The 24,704-nt window shown below is 37.6% G+C and overlaps 1 pseudogene across 1 annotated transcript; it reads right to left on the reverse strand.

Moving 5' to 3' along the window:
• Positions 1-3,059: 3,059 nt before the first annotated feature.
• On the reverse strand, positions 3,060-3,485 carry LOC308427309 (stathmin-like; annotated as a pseudogene). Its single transcript has one exon. The product of its transcript is annotated as a stathmin-like (transcript).
• Positions 3,486-24,704: the final 21,219 nt, after the last annotated feature.

A 24,704-nucleotide genomic window follows, 5' to 3' on the forward strand; every position in this document is an offset into this window, starting at 1 on the left:
TAATGAAAATATCAAATGGTTCTACTCTTGAAAGCAGTGAATCAAGTTACTGTATGCATATGAGAGTATGTGTATGCATGTGTACATGTAGACACACACACACACACATATATATATATATACATATATACATATATACATATATATGTGGTATAGATAGATAGGTAGCTAGGTAGGTAGAGAGAGAGAGATAACCTGTGCACACAGGTAAAATTGTGCATATAGAATAGTTAGGGGTCACTACTGCTGTGATGAAACACAGTAACCAAAACCAACTTGAATAAGAAAGTACTTGTTATAAATACCCCAAGTCAAAATCCACTGAGGAAAGTCAGAGCAGGACCTTGGAAGCCATCAGGGGATTATTGTCTTATTCCTCCTGACTTGGTCCTCCTGCTTTCTTATAGACCACCAGCCTAGGAGTGGTACCACCCATAGTGGGCTGAGCCCTGCTTCATAAATTACCAATTAAGAAAAATGTCCTAAAGGTCACCTAGAATCTAATTTTATAGAGACATTTTTTCAATCAAGGTTCCCTCCTCTCAGATGACTCTAGCTTGTAAAGTAGCCAGCAAATATGGTATCATTCTGTTGCTCTCATATATCACTAAGTCCAGATGAGCATAATGATTTTCATTTTTTTTCTTTTTATACTTCCAGGCTCCCCTCTAGCTCAGAAACATCATCTCCTCCTATGCCACGTCATGAGAGGCTCTATGGAGCTTCTGCAAAGTCCCTCTCAAACAAATGCAATTGGATACCCTCCTCCCAACTTTCTGAAAATGTGTATTCCATATACTTCTCAATAGCACTGCCACCCTCCTTCTCCCTGTACTTGAGAGGGAGATGAGGTCAAGGACTAAATCCTCTCTCCTTAGTCAGAAGCTCATGGTGCTTGCACACTGCTACTTAATTCTGTCTTCCAGAGCATGCAATTAAACAGGGCATAATTTTGTTCATAAACTACCTTATAAAGGTACATATGCTTCTTTTTACTTTATAGAGTCTTGACTTGAAATTTATAAAACAAGAAAGACTATCATTTTTTTTCTTGGTGAATTAAAAAAAAAAAACACAACAACAACCAACAATTAAAACACCACCACCACCAATAACAAAAACAAAACCCACCATATTATGGCTGAACCTAAGGTGGCATATACAAATTATCTGTGAGGTATCTGTATCAGTCTGTCATACATGGACCAAGCCAGCTGAAAGGAAACAAGTGCCTAATCAGGTAAAAAGAGAAGACCACAGAAAGTTGGGAGAAGTCTCAACTGAGACTGTCTCCACACATAGCGATAACACACAAAAAACCCACACTGTTAGATGAGGCAAGTTTTAAATAAATTGCCACAAGTAGTCTAGGCAGTATAATCTAGGCATCGTTTTGGTACTGAATAAACACAAACATAATTATTGGAACAGAAGAGTGCCCTGGGGATCAATTAATCCAATCCCTGCATGTAACAGATAAGGAGAGTGAAGCCCAAATGACCATCTTTAACTTAATATTAGTTTGGAGAAAGGACTAAACTCAGTCTCTCACTTCTGCCTATAGCCAGAAACTCTTAGTCTTAACTGACTCTACTAAATAAACATCTGTTTTGAGCAGAGAGGGAGCATGGACTGTGTCAGCACTTGCAACAAATATTCTTAGAGTTCTTCTCCAAGGTTAGGAAACAAAAAACAAAAAACAAAAAACAAAAAAACCCAGCCATTTCCTTAATAATGACATCAATGTTTTAAAAAGAGAAGGTCAGGTTTCTAGACAATTATCCTAATAAGGGACTTAATGAAGAATCTATTATGCATGAATATTAGAATGTTGTGCTTAGTTTAGCTCCTTTAATTCTCAGAACATTACCTGAAGGTATGTCCTATTGTTCACATCCATTTTATAGGTGAAGACAATGATTTATAAACTGTTAAATAAAAGACCCTAGATTATATGACTATTAAGTAGAAGGTGAATAGTGGGTAGTCAATAATAGCAACTTGTTTTAAATCAGTGCAAGCTCATATGTCTTTACATACATGTCATATATATATATATATATTCATTTGTATAAATAACTAAATGAATTATAAAAATGAACACACACATATTAGGTTTTTCATGTGGTATAATTTACCTTTTATAAGAAAAAAAAACAAACAACAACACTGATATCTATTAATAGGAAGCTCCTTTAGTAATTAGAGCACAACTCAATTATCTTCCCTTAAAAATAATGGAGAAAGCTCTTGGTACTGATATGAAACAAATGCCAAAAGAAGGAACACAATTAACATAAAAACAGAAATAATAGAAAAGATTTATATATTATGTTCCTAACTGACTTTTCTTAGAGGATTGATATAAAAAATATGATTATGTAACAGTGTTTAGGGAAGGGCATTATCAAGAAATTAGTGGTAGTTACTTCTGAAGAAGAGAAAATAAATCAGGAACTAGAAATGCGAAGTGGAAATAAAAATCTTTTCAAACTCTATACTGTTTTCCAAAACATTTTTGTACACTCATGTGAAAATAAGATTGTTAAGACTTAACAACTACTTATGTACTTTTGAAACTGTCAAGTAAATATTAATTTAAAACCTAAGAGAAAAAGAATTTTAACAACACTGTGCAGTTTATTAACCATTCAAGTACAGTAGCATCTAGTGAGATTGGGGCAGAATTGGGATGGCAAAGTGAACAGATATTCAGCATCTAATGGGTTGGAAGAAGCCACTACATACTCTTTACAAAGTCTTCCACAGTCTGTACAGTACTAGCCATTAACCCAGCACACCGAGTGTGCTCCAGTGGAAAAAATGAAAAGGGAAAAGTAGCCACGTTAGAAAGACCAACACTTTAAAAAAGAGCAAAACACTCTGAGTTTCTCCTCTTGACCCCTAAAACATCTCACCATCTAGATCTACCTATACGGTTCTACATCAGCTTCTAGAACATTTGTCAGGAGGGGAAAAGTATATGACACTGGCCAGTACAGTCTTTGGATATTTAGGAAGGGGTCGGGGAGAAAGTCAGTTCTCAGGTCAACTTAGCCTTAGTCTGCAGGGTCTTTGGATTCTTTGTTTTTCCGCACCTCTTCCTTGTGCTAATCCTTCTGTCACTAATGCTCCAGTTTGGCAGCCATTTGTGCCTCCAGGTTCTCTGTTAGCTTCCATATTGTGGGTCAGTTTCTCCTCTGCCATTTTGCTGAAGTTGTTGTTCTCAATGTTTGTGGAGCACTTCTTTTTTGTGCTCCCACTTCTCAGCAAGCTGCTTCAAGACTTCTGCCTCATGAGACTTACGTCTTTCTTCTGTAGCTTCTAATTTCTTCTGAATTTCCTCCAGGGAAAGATCCTTCTTCTTTGGGGGAAAGGGGAAAATTGGGAACAGATTCTTTTGACTGAAGGTTAAGAATCAGCTCAAAAGCCTGGCCTGAAGCACGCTTCTCCATCTCTTTCACCTGAATATCAGAAGATGCCATGTAGAACAGAAGACAAGAGACTAAGAGAAAACTTTAACTTTATATGTCATATAAATAATATATTTACTTGTATGAAGTATTTCAAACTCAAATTATTACTTGTATTTCACAGAATATAAGTAATGAGCTTTTTAAAATAACCAATATTAATTTGTGACTCATGAAGGAAAATAAATAAATAGCTCAGTGTTGCCAGTTGTGCATGGAGCTCTGGCAAGAAATGTTCAGGGGATGAAAGGAAAAAAGCCCTGTTACCTAAGAGTTAGTTCCTAGTGCTGCTAAAAGGTATACCTCCTAATTCTTGTCTATTATTTAAGAGAGGTATTCAAACCTTAGAATGCATGAGTTATGAAAAAACAAAATTCCTATAAGTCCCAACACCCACCACATACATCCACCTACAGTCACATGCCAAGTTATGATAATGATTGATTTAGTATTGAGCTCTCCAACTACCTTCACTTCACAACTTCCTTTTCCTCTATTCGATAGCTGCTATGTAGAGTCAAAGTCCCCATTAGAAGGGCCATTTCCTTGGTGATGCAGGAGTCATCTAAGGAAAGAGAGTGTGATACAGATTTAAAGTCTGTGTCACCAGTTCTACATAACACACACACACACACACACACACACACACACATACACACACACACACAAACACACACACACACACACACACACACACATACACACACACACACACACACACACACACACACAAACACACACACACACGCACAGAGCCTATGAGATTCTATTTGGAAATGGGACTTCTGGAGTTATATGGGGTCATAAGTTTTAACCCTTCCATGATGAGTAGATGACCATGTAAGAAAGGGAGAGAGCATTCTCTTATATCTCTTCTCTTCCTTTTACATAGCTATGAGGACATAGCAAGATACAGCATGGTCTCCCCATGTTATTAATTTAAGGGTTATTTCATCTAAAATCTAATGATAGGGTTTCAGACAAATCACATTGAGGAAGAATTCTTCTAATGTTTCTGGCCTAAAGATCACTATAGAACAGGCTTCTGTCTAATAATGGCCAGGAGCCAAAGTCCATGACTAGATGACTAATAAGACAAAATGCACAATAAATGCTTATTCTGGTAACAAAAAGATGCAAATTAAACCAAACAATGATAATACCAAGTATGCATAACAGTGTGAAATAATTTAAGCAGAGGTCCCAATTTATGATAGCTCTTATATTTTAATATAACAAAAACACAAGAAAATTTAATAATAAGTAAACATAATATACAACTAGCATGACATAAAATGTTCCTGATTTTAAGTATTATTAAATGCATATACATGTGATAAAAATTGGAAGCTATTGTATAAAAGTGTGTATTTAACTAAAGAGATTCAATTATGAAATCATTTTAATTAACCTAGGCATATAGTATTATATTATGGTTACCCTTCAGTAAAGTCTGTGGGACTTTAATTAGATATTTGGGACTTAAAGGTTTATGAGTCTAATCTAAAAACAAGAAGAAAAGTAAGTAACCCACTCTCCAAAAAAGCAATTATTGAGCTGGATATATATTAGCTTGGTTTTGGCCTAAAAAATTCATTAAATACTCTGACAGCAGATTTTCATCCCCTAGTGCCAGCTTTTGACTAAGAAGCTGACTTTATCCCTGCCCTAAATCTTGTACTAATTACTTAAATGCAGCAGTCCATTATGGTAAGAATGGCTCCAAGGTTGTTTCCCAACTAAAATGTTCATTTTGATTATTGTCCGTTCTTTACTTACAAAGGGATTTTGTGAGTGAAGACCAGGCTTCAAACTCAAGCCCCTAGTGTGTTATCAAGCAATATATCTTGTGGGGACACAGGCCTGGTGATACTGCGCTGTGAGTAACCAAGGCTCAGAGAGGGCTAGGTGAAGCATGCAGAAAACATACCCCTTCAGCCCACGATGGGGCCAGGCCTCTGGCATAGGGACTCAGGATCTGGCCAGAAAGCCGGGGCTCACAGACTAGACACATAGGCCCAGGCCCTTGTCAGTAGGGGCTTGGATCTGCCCGGAAAAGGCAGTGCTTGAAGTTCAACTCTGAAGGCCCTCTTACACCTGCACCAGAGGGGATCCTGGCACGTGGGCCCAAGGAGAGCACACCAAGAGTTCTCAGAGAACAGAAAGTGTTCTGTGCTATCTAGAAAAGGGTCTGATTTGGCCTAGAGAAAGAACCAGGTTCCTTCCAGTAGTACTCAGAACCTGTGGGCACAGGGCTGAGCTACCAGAACAGCCTCATAAGAGCTCCCACACCTGAGCCCACAAAGAAAGAGCTGAGTCACAACTACCAGAACTCACTGCTTGTCCACTAAAAGCAGAACACTCAGAATTGGTTTTCTTCTTGAGCCCATGGGCCCTCAGGTCAATGGGAGACATGGGTTCTAGTCACTGACAATAAGACCATGTATAATCACAGACAACAAGATGGCAAGAGGAAAATGAAAGAACTTAAGCCATGGAAACCAAGACAACTTGGCAACATCAGAACTCAGCTCTCCTACCACAACAAGCAGTAGATTGCCAGACACTCCAGATAAAGAAGACCTGAAATCATACCTCAAGATAATGATGGAGATCTTCGAGAAGAGCATGAATAACTCCCTTAAATAAGTATGGGAGGACAACCATAAACAAATAGAAGCTTTTAAAGAGGAAACATGAAAATTACTCAAAGATCTAAAAAAACTACAGGAAAACACAACCAAAGAGATGAAGAAATTGAAAATGGAAATAGAAACAATTAAAAAAAAAAAACACAAAAAGAGACAACCCGGGAGATGGAAAACCTAAAAAAGAAAACAGGAGTCACAGATGCAAGCATCTCCAACAGACTACAAGAAATGGAAGAGAGAATCTCAGGGTCAGAAGACAACATTGAAAACATAGACAAAACATTCAGAGAAGATGCGAAAACCAAAAAGATCCTAACCCAAAATGTCCAGGAAATTCAGACACAACGAGAAGACCAAATCTAAGGATAATAGGAATAGAAAAGGGCGAAGAATATCAACTAAGAGGCATAGTAAATATCTTCAAGAAAATCATAGAAAAAAACTTCCCTACCCTTAAGAATGAGATGACCATGAGCAAAAAAAACCCTACAGAACTCCAAATAGAGTGAACCAGAAAATAAATTCCTCCTGACACATAATACTCAAAACACCAAGTGTTCAAAACAACGAAAGAATACTAAAAGCAGAAAGGAAAAAAAGGTCATGTAACATATAAAAGCAGACCAATCATATTTACAACTGACTTCTCAACAGAGACTATGAAAGCTTGAAGATCCTAGACAGACATCATACAGACCCTAAGAGAACACAAAAGTCAGTCCAGGCTACTATACCCAGCAATACTCTCAATCACTATAGATGGAGAGACCAAGATATTCCAGGACAAAACTACATTTACAAAATATCTGACCACAAATCCAGCCCTACAAAGAATAATAAATGGAAAATCCAATACAAGGAGGGAAACTATATCCTAGAAAAAGCAAGAAAATAACTAAGCAAGAAAACCAAAAGAAGAAAGACATGCAGACATAATTCTAGCTTTAAAAGCAAAAATAGCAGGAAACAGCAACCACTATTCCTTAATATCTGTTAACATAAATGGACTCAATTCCCCAATAAAGAGACATAAACTATCAGATTGGATAGATAAACAGAATTCAGAATTTTGCTGCATATAGGAAACTCATCTAAGAGACAAAGACAGATACTATTTCAGAGTAAAAGGTTGGTAAAAAACCTTCCAAGCAAACAGCCCCAAGAAACAAGCTAGAGTAGCAATACTAATATCAAATAAAGTAGTTTTCAACCAAAAGTTAACAAAAAAGATAAGGACACTTTTTATTCATTACAGTGAAAATTTATCAGAATGAATTCTCAATCCATAACATATATGCTACAAATACAAGAGCATCCATATTCATTTAAAAAAAAAAACCCTACTAAAGTTCAAAATAAACATTGCACCACACTCAATAATAGTAGGAGACTTGAACACCCCACTCTCATCAATAAATAGATCATGGAAGCAGAAACTGAACAAGGATGCAGTGAAACTACCAGAGGTTATGACCAATTTGGAATAAATAGACATCTATAAAACATTTTGCCCTAAAACAAAAGAATACACCTTCTTCTCAGCACCTCATGGCACCTCTCTGAAATTGACCATATAGTCAGTCACAAAGCAAGCCTCAATAGATATAAGAAGACTGAAATACTCCCATGCATCTTATCAGATCACCAGTGACAAAGGTTGGTCTTTTATAACAACAAAAACAGCAAAAAAGTCCATGTACACATGATAACTAAACAATGCTCTAATAAACGATAGCATGGGAAAGAAGAAATAAAGAAAGAAATTAAGGATTTTCTAGAATTCAATGAAAATGAAAACACAACATACCCAAACCTATGGGATGCAATGAAAGCAGTACTAAGAGAAAAACTCATAGCTCTGAGTGCCTCCAAAAAGAAACTGGAGAGAGCATACACTAGCAACTTGACAGCACAGTTGAGAGCTCTAGAACAAAAAGAAGCAGATACATGCAAGAGGAGTAGGTAGCAAGAAATAATCAAACTCAGAGCAGAAATTAACCAAATATAAACAAAAAGAACTATTCAAAGAATCAACAAAGACAAGAGCTGGTTCTTTGAGAAAATTAACAAGATTGATAAACCTTTAGCCAGACTAACTAGAGGGCAAAGAAAGAGTACCCAAATTAACAAAATCAGAAATAAAAGTGGAGACATAACAACTGAAACTGAGAAAATTCAAAAAATCATTAGATCTTACTATACACAAGCCTATACTCAACAAAACTGGAAAATCTGGAGGAAATGGGTGAATGCCTAGACAGATACCAGATACTAAAGTTAAACCAGGACCGGATAAACCATCTAAATAATCCCATAACACCTAAAGAAATAGAAGCAGTCATCAAAAGCCTCCCAACCAAAAAAAGCCCAGGACCAGATGGGTTCAGTGCAGAATTTTATCAGACATTTATTGATGACCTAATACCAATACTCTCCAAACAATTCGATAAAATTGAGTTAGGGGGAACATTACCCAACTCATTTTTCAAGGTCACAGTAACCCTCATTTCTAAACCACACAAAGATCCTACAAGAAAAGAGAACTTCAGACCAATCTCCCTTATGAACACTGATGCAAAAATACTAAACAAAATCCTTGCAAACTGAATCCAAGAACACATCAAAAATGATCATTCACTATGATCAGGTAGGCTTCATCCCTGGAATGCAGGCATGGTTTAATATACGGAAATCTATCAATGTAATCCATCATATAAACAAACTCAAAGAAAAAAAAACCCACATGGTCATCTCACTAGATGCTGAGAAAGCATTTGACAAAATTCAACACCCCTTCATGTTAAAAGTCTTGGAAAGAACAGGAATCCAAAGCCCATACCTAAACATAATAAAAGCAATATATGGCAAACCAATAGCCAACATCAAACTTAACAGTGAAAAACTTGTAGCAATCCCACTAAAATCAGGGACCCGACAAGGCTGCCCACTCTCCCTCTACCTATTCAACATAGTACTGGAAGTCCTGGCTGGAGCAATTAGACAGCAAAAAGAAATCAAAGGGATACAAATTGGAAAGGAAGAAGTAAAAACATCACTGTTTGCAGATAACATGATAGTGTACTTAAGTGTCCCCAAAATTTACACCAGAGAATATTTACAGCTGATAAACAACTTTAGCAAAATGGCTGAATATAAAATTAACTTAAACAAATCAGTAACCTTCCACTCCAAGTGACAGGTCTCATGTCAGAGGTTTTATTGGGAGAGGGGCAGAGGTACCCTCTGGGAGAAGGTGGAAAGAAGAGAAGAGGGAGCAGTGAGGATAAGTCTTTTAGTCAGGCTGTAACACATGCACAGAGGGGCATATGGCAGGGCCATGCGCATATGCAAGTGTACAGATGCAGAAGTGATGCTGTCACATAGAGATACACGTCTTGTTGCTGGAAGCTGGCTTTAATGAGGCTTTTTTAAAGCTGTCCGTGGATGTGCCTGATGGGCCTGCACAAATCTGTTTGTGCACATAGAGTAAAAGCTGAACTGGAAAACTAGGTTTGCACTCCTCACTCAAAAAATTAACTATATAGGACTGGAGAGATGGCTCTGAGGGGAAGAGTGCTTGTTCTACAAACATGAGGACCTGAGATCAATTACTCACCACCCATGAAAATGGGGAAGGGAGCAGGGCTGAAAATACTTGTAACTGTCAGCACAAAAATCAGATCACAGAATTTGCTCACCAGACAGCTTAGTCAGTTTATGGTTCAATAAAATACAATTCAAGACTATAAGGTGGAGAAAGCCATAGAAAAAGACTTCTGGAATCCTGTGCTGGGATACACAGATACAACACACACACACACACACACACACACACACACACACACACACACACAAACACACACATACACAAACACACACACACACACACACACACACACACACACACACACACACACACACACACACACACAAAAGGGGGATGTTAGCATCAGGTACATCCCTGGAGAATTACATGCATCTTTACAGACAGCTCTTGGACTGAGTAATAACATGTCATCTCTAGGCAACAGCGATGTAGCTCCTGCATCTGTGCCATTATACCTGCTGCATGTCCCTTTGTGTAAGCATTATATGTCAATGACTCATTACACCCAGCCTGCAACTCCTCTTTCTTGTCCTCTTCTCACCCCACCTTCACAGAGGCTGCCTCTGCTAATAAAACCTCTCACGAGACCCGCGGCTTAGTGTGACTTGTTTGGGATTGTGCTAACATTGGTCCTGAGACTTGTTCTTGGACTTTACAACTCCAAGAGGTCATCCAGAAAAAGCAAGAAAACCTGTCTCGATTTTTAGAGTGCCATACAAAGGCATTATTACAATATACTAATTTAGACCCTGGAAATCCAAAAGGTAAGCAATTCCTGATGACCTAATTCTTTTCCAAAAGCTACCCCAACATTAAGGCTAAACGTAGATGCTTAGACAGGGGGCTCCTAACTCCACAGGCAGAAATCTTGGTGCTGGCATTTAAACTTTACTATAAGAGATATGAAAAGGCCAGCAGGCAAAAATGCCATAAGCTGGCATCATAGTACCCCCTTTCCTACCTAGCAGGCTAGAAGCTCCTTTCCCGAAACTAATTAGCAACTTGGCTTTATCCACATGCCCACTGTTAAATGTGTGAAGTACCTCCTGATCTTAGTGGACAGCTTCTCAGAGCTAGTGGAAGCATTCTCCACCACCAACAAAAGGGCTCCAACAGTCTCTTATCTCCTCCTGATTCACTGATTTGAAGTCCCAGCCTCCCTCTAGACAGACAATGATCCAAAATTCACCTCCCAAGTTTCTCAAACTCTATCTAAAGCCCTCGACATCCCCTGGTATTTTTATATTCCCTATCATCCCTAGTCTTCAGGAAAGATGGAAAGAACTAACTGCTCCCTAAAAACCACTCTTTTTGAACTGTAATAGGAACTCACCTCAATTGAGTAAAGCTCCTACATTCGGCTCTTTTTAGGCTAAGGACTCTCCCCAAGTGTCCTCTTTTCATTTCACCTTTTGAACTCATATATGGACATCCTGCCAACTCCTAAATATCAGCCAACCTGGTCGCTTTAAAGATTGCTGGAAAACATGTGGACAAAGAAATTAGAGAAAAGATACCATTCACAATAGTCACAAAAACTATGAAATACCTTGGTGTGACTCTAACTAAGCAAGAGAAGGACATGTATGACAAGAACTTCAAACCTCTAAAGAAGGAAATCAAGGAAGATCTCAGAAAATGGAAAGATCTCCTATGCTCATGGATTGGAAGGATCAACATTCTAAAAATGGCCATCTTACCAAAAGCAATCTACAGATTTAATGCAATCCCCATCAAAATTCCAACCCAGTTCTTCATTGAGTTGGAAAGAGCAATGTGCAATTTCATCTGGAATAACAAAAGACCTAGAATAGCAAAATCCATCCTCAACAACAAGAAAACATCTGCGGGAATCACTATCCCAACCTCAAGCTATATTACAAGGCAATTGTGCTATAAACTGCATGGTACTGGTACAGAAATAGGCACATGGACCAATGGAATAGAATAGAAGACCCATAAATGAGCCCCTACATATATGGTCACTTGATTGTTGACAAAGGAGCTGTAAACATTCAGTGGAACAAGGACAGCCTATTCAACAAATGGTGTTCCAACTGGCACTCAACATGCAGAAGAATGAAAATAGACCCTTTCTTATCTCCTTGTACAAAGCTCAAGTGTAAGTGGATCAAAGATCTCCACATTAAACCAGATACACTGAAACTATTAGATGAGAAAGTAGGGAAAACGTTAGAACACATAGGCACAGGAGAAAATTTTCTGAACAAAACACCAATGGCTCATGCTCTAAGGTCAAAGATTAACAAATGGGATTTAATGAGATTGCAAAGTTTCTGTAAGGCTAAGGACACTGTCAAGAAAACAAAATGGGAAAATATCTTTACCAACTCCACATCAGATAGAGGCCTAATATCCAAGGTATACAAAGAACTTAAAAAGCTAGACACCAGAGAATCAAACAACCCTATTAAAAAATGGGGTACAGAGCTAAACAAAAAGTTCTCAATTGAGGAATATCAAATGGCTGAGAAACATCTAAGGAAGTGCTGGACATCCTTAGCCATCAGGGAAATGCAAATCAAAACAACCCTGAGATTCCACCTCACACCAGTCAGAATGGCCAAGATTCAAAACTCAGCTGACAACAGGTGCTGGCGAGTATGTAAAGAAAGAGGAACACTTTTCCACTGTTGGTGGTGTTGTAATCTGATACAACCACTCTGGAAATCAGTCTGGCAGTTCCTCAGAAAAATGGACATAGTACTACCTGAAGACCCAGTTATTCCACTTCTGGGCATTTACCCCAGAGATGCTCCAACACACCACAAAGATACATGCACCACAATGTTCATTGCACCTCTATTTTGATAGCCAGAAGCTGGAAAAAAACCCAGATGTCCTTTAGTAGATGAATGGATACAAAAATTGTGGCACATTTACACAATGGAGTACTACTCAGCTATCAGAAACAATGACTTTATGAAATTCTTAAGAAAATGGCTGCCTCTACAGAATATCATCCTAAGTGAGATAACCCCGTCACAAAAGAACAGACATAATATTCAGTCACTGATAATGGGATACTAACTCCAGGAAGCTCTGAACACCCCAGAAACAACTCACAGACTGTGTGAAGTTCAATAACAACAAAAAAGAATATATTTTAATTAAAATAGAACTGTATCACATCCCCCTTTTCTCCCTACTGCCCCTCCTACTCTCTCTCCTATCCTCTCAAATTAATAGCCTCTTTTTCTATAATGTTGTTACATATATACGTATGTATATGTATATATACCCACAAATACTTAATTACAACCTTAAAAAATGTATTCGTATATTCTATGCAAAAAATGGCAAAAATTTGTACATTTATTTTTGTTTTTTAAAATAAAGTAAAAAAAAAAGATTGCTGGCTATGTGTACCCCTGGAACTAACTCACAATTGCCACATATAGCTTCTCCAGTGATGCTGTCAAGCAACATCACCTCACCTTTCATCAGCTGCCGAGTCTGGTGTTGCCACAACCCCATACCTTTTCTCTATCACCCTGTTGGTGTGGCAGACTGTTTTAAGACATTCAGGACAAATGCTACACTCCCTAGACTACAACAGAACCATAACCCTTCATAACTCATCCCTGCCACAGTGCCCTTCAGGCCAAAACACATCAATTCTCTGTGGCACTCAGGTATATTATCATCTGCCAGCTGGTCAGGAGTTTGCATGTTGCTTTTTCTTTTCCCTGAATTAGGAGAATCCATGGAGAAGTGCTTTTATCAATCCTGGTTGTAGATACAATACCTGGCCAACTTAACAACATTACATAATTGTGCCATTACTGGTCACTGCAGGAATAGGTGTTGGTATTGGAGCGATAGGGCTGACTACCTCTCTAACCTTATACAATCAGTTCTCTTCCCAGACTGACAATAGTTTTCAAGAGGTGACCCAAACCATTCTCAGCCTTCAAAGACAGATTGATTCCCTGGTAGCTGTAATGATTCAGAACCAATGGGGCCTAGATGTTCTTACAGTGAAAGAAGGTGGTCTTTGCCTTTTTCTCCAAGAAAAACACTGCTTCTACATCAACAAGTCCAGAATTAGTGAGAAACAAAATCCAGAAGCTATAATCACATTCAAAAATTCAGGAAACAGCTTGAGGCCTCTCATTCCTGGGTTTCCAAAAATCCAATATGGAAGTGGAAACTGCCTTTCCTTACTCCACTTCTTAGTTTTCTGGCTTTACTATTTTCTCCCTGCCTTGTTAATCTCATCTCCCATTCCTCCAATGACATATTAAAAAATTCTAACCAATCAATTAACCAGTTCCTTTTAAAGGATTCCTAACCACTTTCCACAGAGGAACCAGATGCAAATGAGTATTGAATGAGCCTCGATAGTGAGGGTCACCTACATTCCAAAATTAATGATGCCCATAGACAGCAGGAATCAATTTAAGAGATTCTATTCTCACCTCAGCTTTGCCCCCCTTTCCCCACTTTATGATAAGAAAGGAATTAGCATCAGGTGTATCTCTGAACAGCTAGAAGCATCTTTTACAGCCAGCTCTTGGACCCAGCGATGAGACATGTCATCTTTAGGTGACAGTGCCATTCCTGCGTCCACTGCTATGGCACCTGCCACACAGTTCATTTGCACATGTGTCACATACTCCATGGCACAAATAAAATACTTGTTCCCCCGGTCCATAGCCCCTTTTTCTCCTCCTCTTCTCATCTCCCTCACTTCACAAAGCTCTGCAAATAAAAGCTCTCACATGAGACCTGCAGATGGTGTGATTTGTCTGGGATTGCACCACATAAGTGCCACATATTCTAACAGAAAAGGCAGAAGGAAACAAAACAATTAACTATATTATTGACAAGCTAGTACTTCTGTGAGGGTCTTTCTCCATCTCCAAGAACAGTGAATTGATTTCCATCACATGATTGCCAGCAGGATATCTGACTCAAAATCATCTCTATCTAATAGGAAACCATTAGAAACTGTTACAGATGATGCCAAGAAATACAGGTGGGAGGATATATATTGTTAAAAGCAGATGAAACTATTGTGGAGTTTATAACCTGTGACATTTCATTTCTACCTGGCTTGATTTCTCAGGAGTGACTCACTTGATGGTATGCACTACTCTTAAGAGTTAAGTGCATATAGATCAAAACATAAAACTAAAAATAAAAGATGAGTCTATATTAAGAAATGGAAACTGAAAGCCAGAAAAAAATTTCTATGCAAGAAATTTCATACATTCTTTAAGACCAAAGCTAACAAGTAGGAAGGAAAAAAAACCAAGTGTCCATCTCAGCAAAGTTTTGTTGCCTGGAAGCCCATATTTTAAAGCTTTCATTTCACCATGTCTGCCACAAGAAGGAAACAGCATCCTGGACTGATCTCTTCTAGCTTGCCAATTGTTTATTCACCATACTGAGCTAATTAATGATCAAGTTAAGAAACAAAAATATGTAAACAAAATACAGGAGAGTAAGATTTAAGTATAATCCATAAATCATAACTCAAATTTCTCATGGTAAAATAATTTCCAGCCTCTCTTTATTAACCAAACTTTTCATTATGTTTCTCAGCTAAGATGATAGACTTGTGGCATTCCAACAAGAAAACAAAGTTGGTATAATGTCAAATGAGTACTTATGGTTAATTCTAAATATACATAAATTTATCTTAAAAAATATTGACGAATACCAAATATTTTAGAGAAATGTTTCAATAGAACCACCAGTAAAGCTCAAAGAATGCAAGTAGCAGGTGCTAATAGGAGTCTGTGATATTAGTAGTAGAAAAAACTAATTCAAACAAAATGTTCAGTCTTTTAATATCTCCAGGCAAAATTCAAGTGACTCTGAGAGACTCCTTACTTAACGGATGCTTAATCAATAGGTTTAGATTCTATACAGAATAAACAGAGTTAGAAAGTAGTGGGAGACAAGTTCTCCAAAAAAAAAAAAAAAAAAAAAAAAAAAAAAGGAAAGATATAGAAGACAACCAAAAGCCTAGTATCCTCTGTTAAGCAGTGACCAGATGTCAACACTATCTCTGTGACTCATTGGCTGGTCATACAGGAAATTTTATTAGACTTTGTGAGACTCAGTTCTTGCATTTTTTCAAAGAAGAAAACACCATCTCTGTAAAATTGACCTAATGAGGTATGGAGTGACAACTGCTGTGTTCTAAGTAATAAATGTTAGCTTTTTTGTATAATAAGGCATAACAGTTGCTACCTTACTGTTTTGTTTTATGTGTGTGCAGTTTGTTTATAAAATATGAAATAAATCTACCCATGCTTAATGGATATGCTGTGCTGTGAAAACCAGTGATTGTATTTGTTTTGAAATAAGGATTTTGTTTTGTTGCTTTTCTTTTCAATACTGAGGATTGTAACCAGGATTTTGTGTATGCTAGGAAAGTGCTATGCCATTGAGCTATATCCTTTGTCTCTGGAGTGTTTTATATACTCTACATTCATAAAATCCTGGCCACATCTCAGTTCTAGTTAACATTTTGGTGGAAGAAGTATTTTATATAGAAGGCAATTAACTTGGAATTAGAGAATAATAGCCCAGATCAGACTTAAATGAAATCCTCTTGGACTCTGGTAACAAGGCCAAGTTTGTTCATTAGAAGCAATAATATTACTTCTGAGCCCTATATTAGATATAAACAAACTTGTTTCCACTTAATCCTCTGCTTCATTGCTTGATATGAAAACTTGGTAGGAATCTCTAGGCTTTGAACTTCTTTTTTTTTTTTTTATTTTTCATTTTCATCAATTTTTATAAATCTTTTTTTTAAAACGACTTTATTTTGCAAAACAAAGATAAATGTAAAGATTTTAAACATTTTTTGCTTAAAATTATACATTTTTGTCAGTACTGTTTTTTCAGACATTAAAATAAATTTTACATAAAACCATGTGAATATGTTTTTTAGTCAGTACTTGATTTTTTTCAAGGGCTTGACAGTATGCATTGAAAACGTACTAGTTGCAATAAGCGTAAAGTACATGCAAAACAAAACGCAACATGGGAATAGTCAAAGTCTTCTTGTTTTGTGAATATATGTATATTTTTTGTTTTCTTTATTTCTTGGACTTCATACAGTCTGTGAGTTGTTTCTGGGGGAGTGCAAGCCTCTGGGGTTAGCATCCCACTATCAGTGACTGCATATTATGTCTGTTCTTTTGTGACTGGGTTATCTCACTCAGGATGATCTTCTCTAGATGCAGCCATTTTCTTAAGAATTTGGTTAAGTCATTGTTTCTGGTGGCTGAGTAGTATTCCATTGTGTATATGTACCACAATTTTTGTATCCATTCGTCTTCTGAAGGACATCTGGGTTCCTTCCAGCTTCTGGCTATTATAAATAGAGCCGCTATGAACATTGTGGTGCATAATTCTTTGTTGTGTATTAAAGTGTCTCTGGGGTATATGCCCAGAAGTGGAATAGCTGGGTCTTCAGGTAGTACTATATCCAATTTTCTGAGGTATCGCCAGACAGATTTCCAGAGTGGTTGTATTAGCTTGCAACCCCACCAACAGTGGAGAAGTGTTCCTCTTTCTCCGCAGCCTCGCCAGCATCTGCTGTCATCTGAGTTTTGGATCTTGGCCAATCTGACTGGTGTGAGGTGGAATCTTAGGGTTGTTTTGATTTGCATTTCCCTGATGGCTAAGGATGTCCAGCACTTCCTCAGATGTTTTTCGGCCATTCGGTGTTCCTCAACTGAAAATGATTTGTTTAGTTCTGTACCCCATTTTTTAATAGGGTTATTTGATTCTCTGGTGTCTAGCTTTTTGAGTTCCTTGTACACCTTGGATATTAGGCCTCTATCTGATGTGGTGTTGGTAAAGATCTTTTCCCATTCTGTTGGTTGCCGTTTTGTTTTCTTGACGATGTCCTTAGCCTTACAGAAACTTTGCAATCTCTTGAAATCATATGCAAAGGTGTGGAGTGGGAGTTAAAAACAACTGAAAGAAGAGATAAGCTGTTGTTGGAGCAACAAGCAGTTTCAAAATTTTCTTCACCTTAATAACAATTCAATATTCTGCCTTGTGTCCTATTGACAGCTCCATAATATGCTACATTACGGATAAATGCTTATTCAGTGGGAATTTTCCCTTAAGAAACTATCTAAAAACAACTTTGAAGAAATAAATAAGTTGGTTAGGTAGATTGATTTTTTACTGATTTATTTATTTAATTTTTCCATTTTTTATTTTTATTTTATTTTATTTTTTTTAACATGGAGAGAAGGTATTTATTTCAGCAAACGCTGCATTTCCCAGAAAGAGTAAAAATGAAGGGTAAATTGACCCAGAAAAACCTGTTTTGCATTTACAAATATCAAAATAAATGAAAAGTATTAAGCACAAATTTCTAGTCGATAGTGGCCATAAATAGAACCACAAAAATTGGAGGTGTCAACTGTGTGAATAACGGAAATTATACTTAAACTTTGTCACTTAGCATAATAGCTGTTTGTTCATGAAAACATGATTATGTGTATGTTTCTAAAATTGTAAAATGACAAATATATGTTGTTGGTCTCAAAGGAAAGTAGAATGGTAAACATTACATGGAGGCTTTGTATAATTTTTATTTTGAACTTCACACAATCTGTGAGTTGTCTCTGGGGTAGGCCAAGCTTTCTTTCAAAACTCAGAGCTATGAGTTTTCCTCTCATTACTGCTTTCATTGCATCCCATAGGTTTCGGTATGTCATGTTTTCGTTTTCATTGAATTCTACAAAATCCTTAATTTCTTTCTTTATTTCTTCTTTGACCCTGCTATCGTTTAATATAGCATTGCTTAGTTTCCATATGTATATGGGCTTTTTGTTGTCTTTGTTGTTATTAAAGACCAGCCTTAGCCCATGGTGATCTGAGAGGATGCATGGGAGTATTTCAATCTTCTTATATCAATTGAGGCTCGTTCTCTGTCCAATTATGTAGTCAATTTTCGAGAAGGTGCCATGAGTTGCTGAGAAGAAGGTGTATTCTTTTGTTTTAGCATGACATGTTCTGTAGCTAACTATTAATTCCAGGTGGTGCATAGTCTCTGTTAGTTTTACAGTGTCCTTGTTCAGTTTCTGTTTCCATGATCTGTCCATTGGTGAGAGTGGGGTATTAAAGTCTCCCACTATTATTGTGTGGGATGAGATGTATTTTTTGAGCTTTAGTAGGGTTTCTTTTATGAATGTGGGTGCTTTTGTATTTGGAGCATATATGTTAAGGATTGAGAGTTACTCCTGACAGATTTCCCCTGTAATGAGTAAAAAGTGTCCTTCCTTATCTTACCTGATAACTCTTGGTTGGAAATTTACTTTATTCGATATTAGAATAGCCACTCCAGCTTGCTTCTTGGGGCTGTTTGCTTAGAAGTTTTTCTCCCAACCTTTTACTCTGAGATAGTGTCTGTCTTTGTCTCTGAGATGAGTTTCCCGTATGCAGCAAAATGCTGGATTCTGTTTATGTATCCAGTCTGAGAGCCTATATCTCTTTATTGGGGAGTTGAGTCCATTTATGTTAATAGATATCAAGGAATAGTGGTTGCTGTTTCCTGCTATTATTGCTTTTGTAGGTTGAATTGTGTCTGTGTCTCTTTCTTCTTTTGGTTTTCTTGTTTAGGAGTTTTCTTGTTTTTACTAGGACATAGTACCCCTCATTGTATTGGGTTTTCCACCTATAATTCGTTGTAGTGCTGGGTTTGTGGTCAGATATTGTGTAAATTTTGATTTGTCTTGAAATATCTTCATCTCTCCATCTATGGTGATTGATAGTTTTGCTGGGTATAGCAGCTTGGGCTGGCACTTGTGCTCTCTTAGGGTCTGCATGATGTCTGTCCAGGCTCTTCTAGCTTTCATAGTCTCTGTTGAGAAACCGGGTGTGATTCTGATTTTTCTGCCTTTATATGTTACCTGACCTTTTTCCCTTACTGCTTTTAGTATTCTTTCTTTGCTTTACGCACTTGGTGTTTTGACTATTATATATCGGGAGGAATTTCTTTTCTGGTCCAACCTATTTGGAGTTCTGAAGGCTTCTTTTATGCTCATGGTCATCTCATTTTTAAAGGTAGGAAAGTTTTCTTCTACAATTTTGTTGAAGATATTTACTGTGCCTCTTAGTTGATATTCTTCTCCTTCTTCTATTCCTATTATCCTTAGGTTTGGTCTTCTCATTGTTTCTGGATCCCCTGGACATTTTGGGTTAGGAGCTTTTTGGTTTTTGCATCTTCTCTGACTGTTTTGTCTATGTTTCCAATGTTGTCTTCGGCCCCCAAGATTTTCTCTTCCATCTCTTGTAGTCTATTGGAAATGCTTGCATCTGTGACTCATGATTTCTTTTTTAGGTGTTCTATCTCTAGAGTTATCTCTTTTAGTGTTTTCTTTGTTGTGTCAATTTCTGTTTTAAATTCCTTCTTCCATACCTTCATCTCTTTGGTTCTCTTTTCTTCTTGTTCTTTGAGTGTCTTTCTTGTTTCTTCTGTAAAAGCTTCTAATTCTTTATTCTTTTCTTCCTGCTCTTGTTTAAGGATCTCTATCATCATCTTGAGGTAGGATTTCAGTTCTGAGTCTTCTTTTTTCGAGTGTTTTGCATTCTGCTGTTTACTGTGATGGGAGAACTGGGTTCTAGTTTCACCAGGTTGTCTTGGTTTCCCTGGGGGATGTTCTTTCGCTTTCCTCTTGCCATCCTGTTGTCAGTGATATGTTCTTGGCTTTCCCTTGTACCTGGCCTGTGTCCCTGGATCTCCGCTGGTCCAGGTGGTGGTTGGTCCAAGCCCTGTTCTGTGCCCCAAAGCTGCCAGGTGTTAACAGAGGTCCCAATGCTAGGTTCCTGGTCCCTGGATCAGGCAGGCCAGGGGGGTGCTTTCCGTGCGCACTTGGCAGAGATCTCTCTGCCCCGTGGCTAGTCTGATCCCTTTCTTACCAGGCCTTTATCTCTGGGGTTCAACTGTTCCCTTTTTTACTGATTTATAAAACATAACCCCATTTTGGGCCAAAAAGCCAAAGTACTTTTAAGAATTCCTACTTTGTTAAGAAGTTCCAACTGCAAGTATGGTAGCAGTTTTCCTCAAACTCAGACTCTATCTCTACTGTAGCTTACCTCTCAACAGCTTTTTCTCTTTATCTCCATACTGGCTGTCTCAGAATCCTTCACTTTAGAAAACACCATGCTTCAATCCATACTCCCTTTGATAAGTACACAGAGATATTCATTCACTTAGAAGGTCTAGTTAATAAGATGTAATGCCAAGAAAGCTCTCCTCTTTTTTCAAGCTTGCTATAATGTCCTCTATCCCCCATTTATTCTAATTTTCTCTGCTATTTTATAATCAGTATTGTCCCCACATTAGATACTCGAATACTTTGTGGTGGAATACTGTCCTCTGGGCATGATGCCACCTTGCCCTTATCAACTCTCAGCTTCTATATATAAGCTTGGATATAGTATCAATCACAAATAATGGGTGGGGAAGGCTCACAAAGTACCACCTTTCTTAGGGAAGTATGAGCATAACATATGACATAACATGTCTTACTGTAGAAGACAGTTTTCTTTAGTGAGGTAACACCTTATAAATAATTTATGTTCCTGTTAATTAATTCATTCATTAATTCATCAAGCTAGACTCAGGTAGAATTGCTTAAGTCTGTTATAGGTGACTTAGTTGGGATGAATAAAAAGACATTTATTTTTCCCCCAAGAAAAAGTTTACACAACTTTCAACAGAATTTTTGCATATATTTTTGCATATATTTTGGTATATATGTATACACTTCATAATTTCATATATATTTTAATTTAAAACTTTTTGTGGAGAATTATATATATGCAGAGTGATACAGAAGACCATAAAACCATCAGCCTTAATAATATAAACTTCTGAGCAACAAATTTTCATTCATTTTCATTTACTTGTCGCCATCACCAAATAGATGGACCAAATCTTAGTCATAGCATTACACTAAAGTTCCAAGTATTTCACTATATATCCATAGCTTAATTTTTAGATGTACTGTTTTCTAATTAGCAGGTAAAAGGGGCATAGGAATAAAAAGCATAGTTCTAGTGTATTACACTCACTCATTGGTGTAACGAAAAGGTGTAATGAAACACCTGACAAGTTAGTATAGTGCCTTAAGTTGTGGTGACCTCCAAACACAAAATTATTTTCATTACTACTTTATAACTGTAATTTGCTACTGTTATGAATTATAACATAAACATTTGATATGCAGGATATCTGACATGTGACTCCTGTAAAAGGGTTGTTTGACCCCCAAAGGTGTAACAACCCAAAAATTGAGAACCACTGTCCTACACAATTCTAAATACTGCCAAATTAAAAGCAATATTATCTATCATATTCATAGAGAAAGTAAAGCATCTTCAGAGTGAAAGAAGATAAGAAGTGAGAAAGGTGGACAAAGAAAAGTAGATCCATGACTCGACAATCAAATGTCCACAAAGACAACAGTCCTGGTATGAAGAAATTAGTAGGCACAGCTGAAGCATAGCAAGAATGCTGCATAAATGGGATCACCACAGTCAGGTGGAAGTTGAATCCAAGAATATGGACAAGATGGTGGGCATGGAGAACCAGTCAGAACCTGAGGTCTGATGTAGGGTGTTAGACAATGTATTCTGCAACAGAATCCACCAACAAAAACTGAGAGAAGCTGGATAGAGGCTGAGGAGAATATGTCCTGGTGACTGAGATTAAATGGGGTTCTGGGTTGGAGACCAGTTTATTTTAGGAAATGAAGCACAGGATGGGCTTAAGAAGAACCTAAGTCAGAAAAAGTAGGCTGAGGAGACTAGATCCAGGGGAGACTAGATCAGAGTTTGCTACTATTGGCCCTAATCATTTGTGATCTTGGCCTTCAGCAACAAAGCACTTCTGCATACCACTAATGGCCTTTTACTCAGTGACCCCTAGTCTTCCTATAACTCACCACCACTCTGTAGCATTGGACTGGCTTGCAGCTTTCTCTCCATTTTCAATTTACATAGCAGCCTAGATTACTAGTATCTGGATTATCCCTTTATCTCCTCAACTAGTTCTCTTCAAAATCCTTACATGAGTCTTCTTCCTTTTCAGACAGCACTCCAAGAGAAAGTGATTTTTAGGCCTCCTGGATAACCTTATTTATATCCAAATCTAAATAGTGTTCCCTAAATCTCCACTTCTAGCCCTACTTCTTATTGTGAGCCTAGGACCCAAATTTCTAGTGTCTGATTGTACAGCTACCTGTACATTCTTCCCATGTATTTTAAATTAAATTAATTCAAAAACTGATTTCTTAAGTCCCACAAATCTAGTCTATTTATGTTTTCTCTATATAGTGTCCCATAACATCTCAAATAATCCACTTGCTAAATAAACTTTAAAATAATTTTGATTCTAAGCTTTCTCTCGCCATCTGGAATAAGCATATGTGTGGCTACCCATAATTCATTGAACGCATGTTGCATATTCAAAGATGTTCTTATACTATGAGTCATTCTTATCTAAAGTACAGTTGGTGAGGACCCAGAGTTTTAGCTTTATTTTGCTTTAGGACTAGAAAACTAGTTTGTAGTATAAAGATAGCTAACCAGCCATCAGTGGTCATCTTGTATGCAGTGTGTTTTGTCCCAGTGGTTTAATTCTTGTGGGATGTAGTCTGTGGTGTACTTTGCATACAGCTCCTGGATTGTGGCCTCCAAGACTTTCTGATTCTCCTGGGAAGAATGTGACATGTGAAGTGTCCTTCCTTAGTTCCTTTCCTGCTTCAAGTAGCTTTGGGTTTTCTTTGATTTTAACTAAGAACCCTGATGCCTAAGTTGCCTCACGTTCAAACCCAGTTAAAAACCTCTGTCTTCTAGATATACAGTGCAGCCCAACACAAATTCCTCTTCTCATTCTCATTGCCTTGGTCTTAGGTTCATTACCGACCTTTGCTCCAAGGCTCCCTTGCTTTAGTACACCAGGCGGTTTATGTTCTTTTGCTCAAACTTCTTTTGAAACTCTTCTCCCCATATGTGCCTCTTAGAAAACTATTTTTTAAATTTTTGGTGTTTGTTTACACCACTATTATGTTTATTGGTCTGGGGGTTAAGGAGTGTATTTTACTGGAAAGAGCATGAGTTTTCACATGTGGAACCTTCAAGATGAACTTCAACTTGCTGCATGATTTTGGACCATTTCCTAAACCTCTTTAATTCTGTTTCTTTTGGATAAAGATAGTTACTTTGGTGGAAACAGACTTTGTGAAATAATAAAGTGAAGGGAAGCAGAGGAAAAAGGATCCCCCCCAGGCTTGCTAACTAGCTAGCCTAGCCAATCAGGAGATCCAGGTTCAGTAATAAACTGTCTCACAAGATAAGATAGAGAGCACTAAAAAAAGAGACCTTACACTCTATGGCCATCAAAAATGCACAAGACACACATTCACGCTTATGCATACAGACACAAGCATGCACATACATGCAAAGTAATTTAAGATAGGGATATTATAGAGTCTACCCATTTAAGTACTACCCTGAACACGTCTGTCTATAGCAGAAAGGTTACAGAAACACTAGGGTGAGCATTAAACCAAGGCCCAAGTTTTGCCTGATCAAGACACAACGCAGCAATGACAAAGTTTTTTTTTCATTAGGTCTTCCACTTGATAAACATTCCTTCCTCTGGCCAAGGAATTAGGTCAAGTCTATACTGGTTGGACATCACCAGTATGAAATCTGGTAACTTTACTTATACAATAATGGGGTAGTTATTGTGATGAATGTCAACACTAAGCATAGTCTTGCCACATGGCAAACAGCACTGTGAGAGAGTAGGCCATTCCAGGAAACTTGCTGAGGTTGAGTGGGTTCAGAGACCCTGGCACCCATTTGAGGATGGTAGGCATCTTTCTGCTCCCTACCAGATTTTTGGCCTGGAACACCAGACCACACTCCCAACATGGGAATATCCAATGATTACGT

The sequence above is a fragment of the Micromys minutus genome (genome assembly GCF_963924665.1).
Source record: "Micromys minutus genome assembly, chromosome: 11".
Classification (NCBI taxonomy): domain Eukaryota; kingdom Metazoa; phylum Chordata; class Mammalia; order Rodentia; family Muridae; genus Micromys; species Micromys minutus.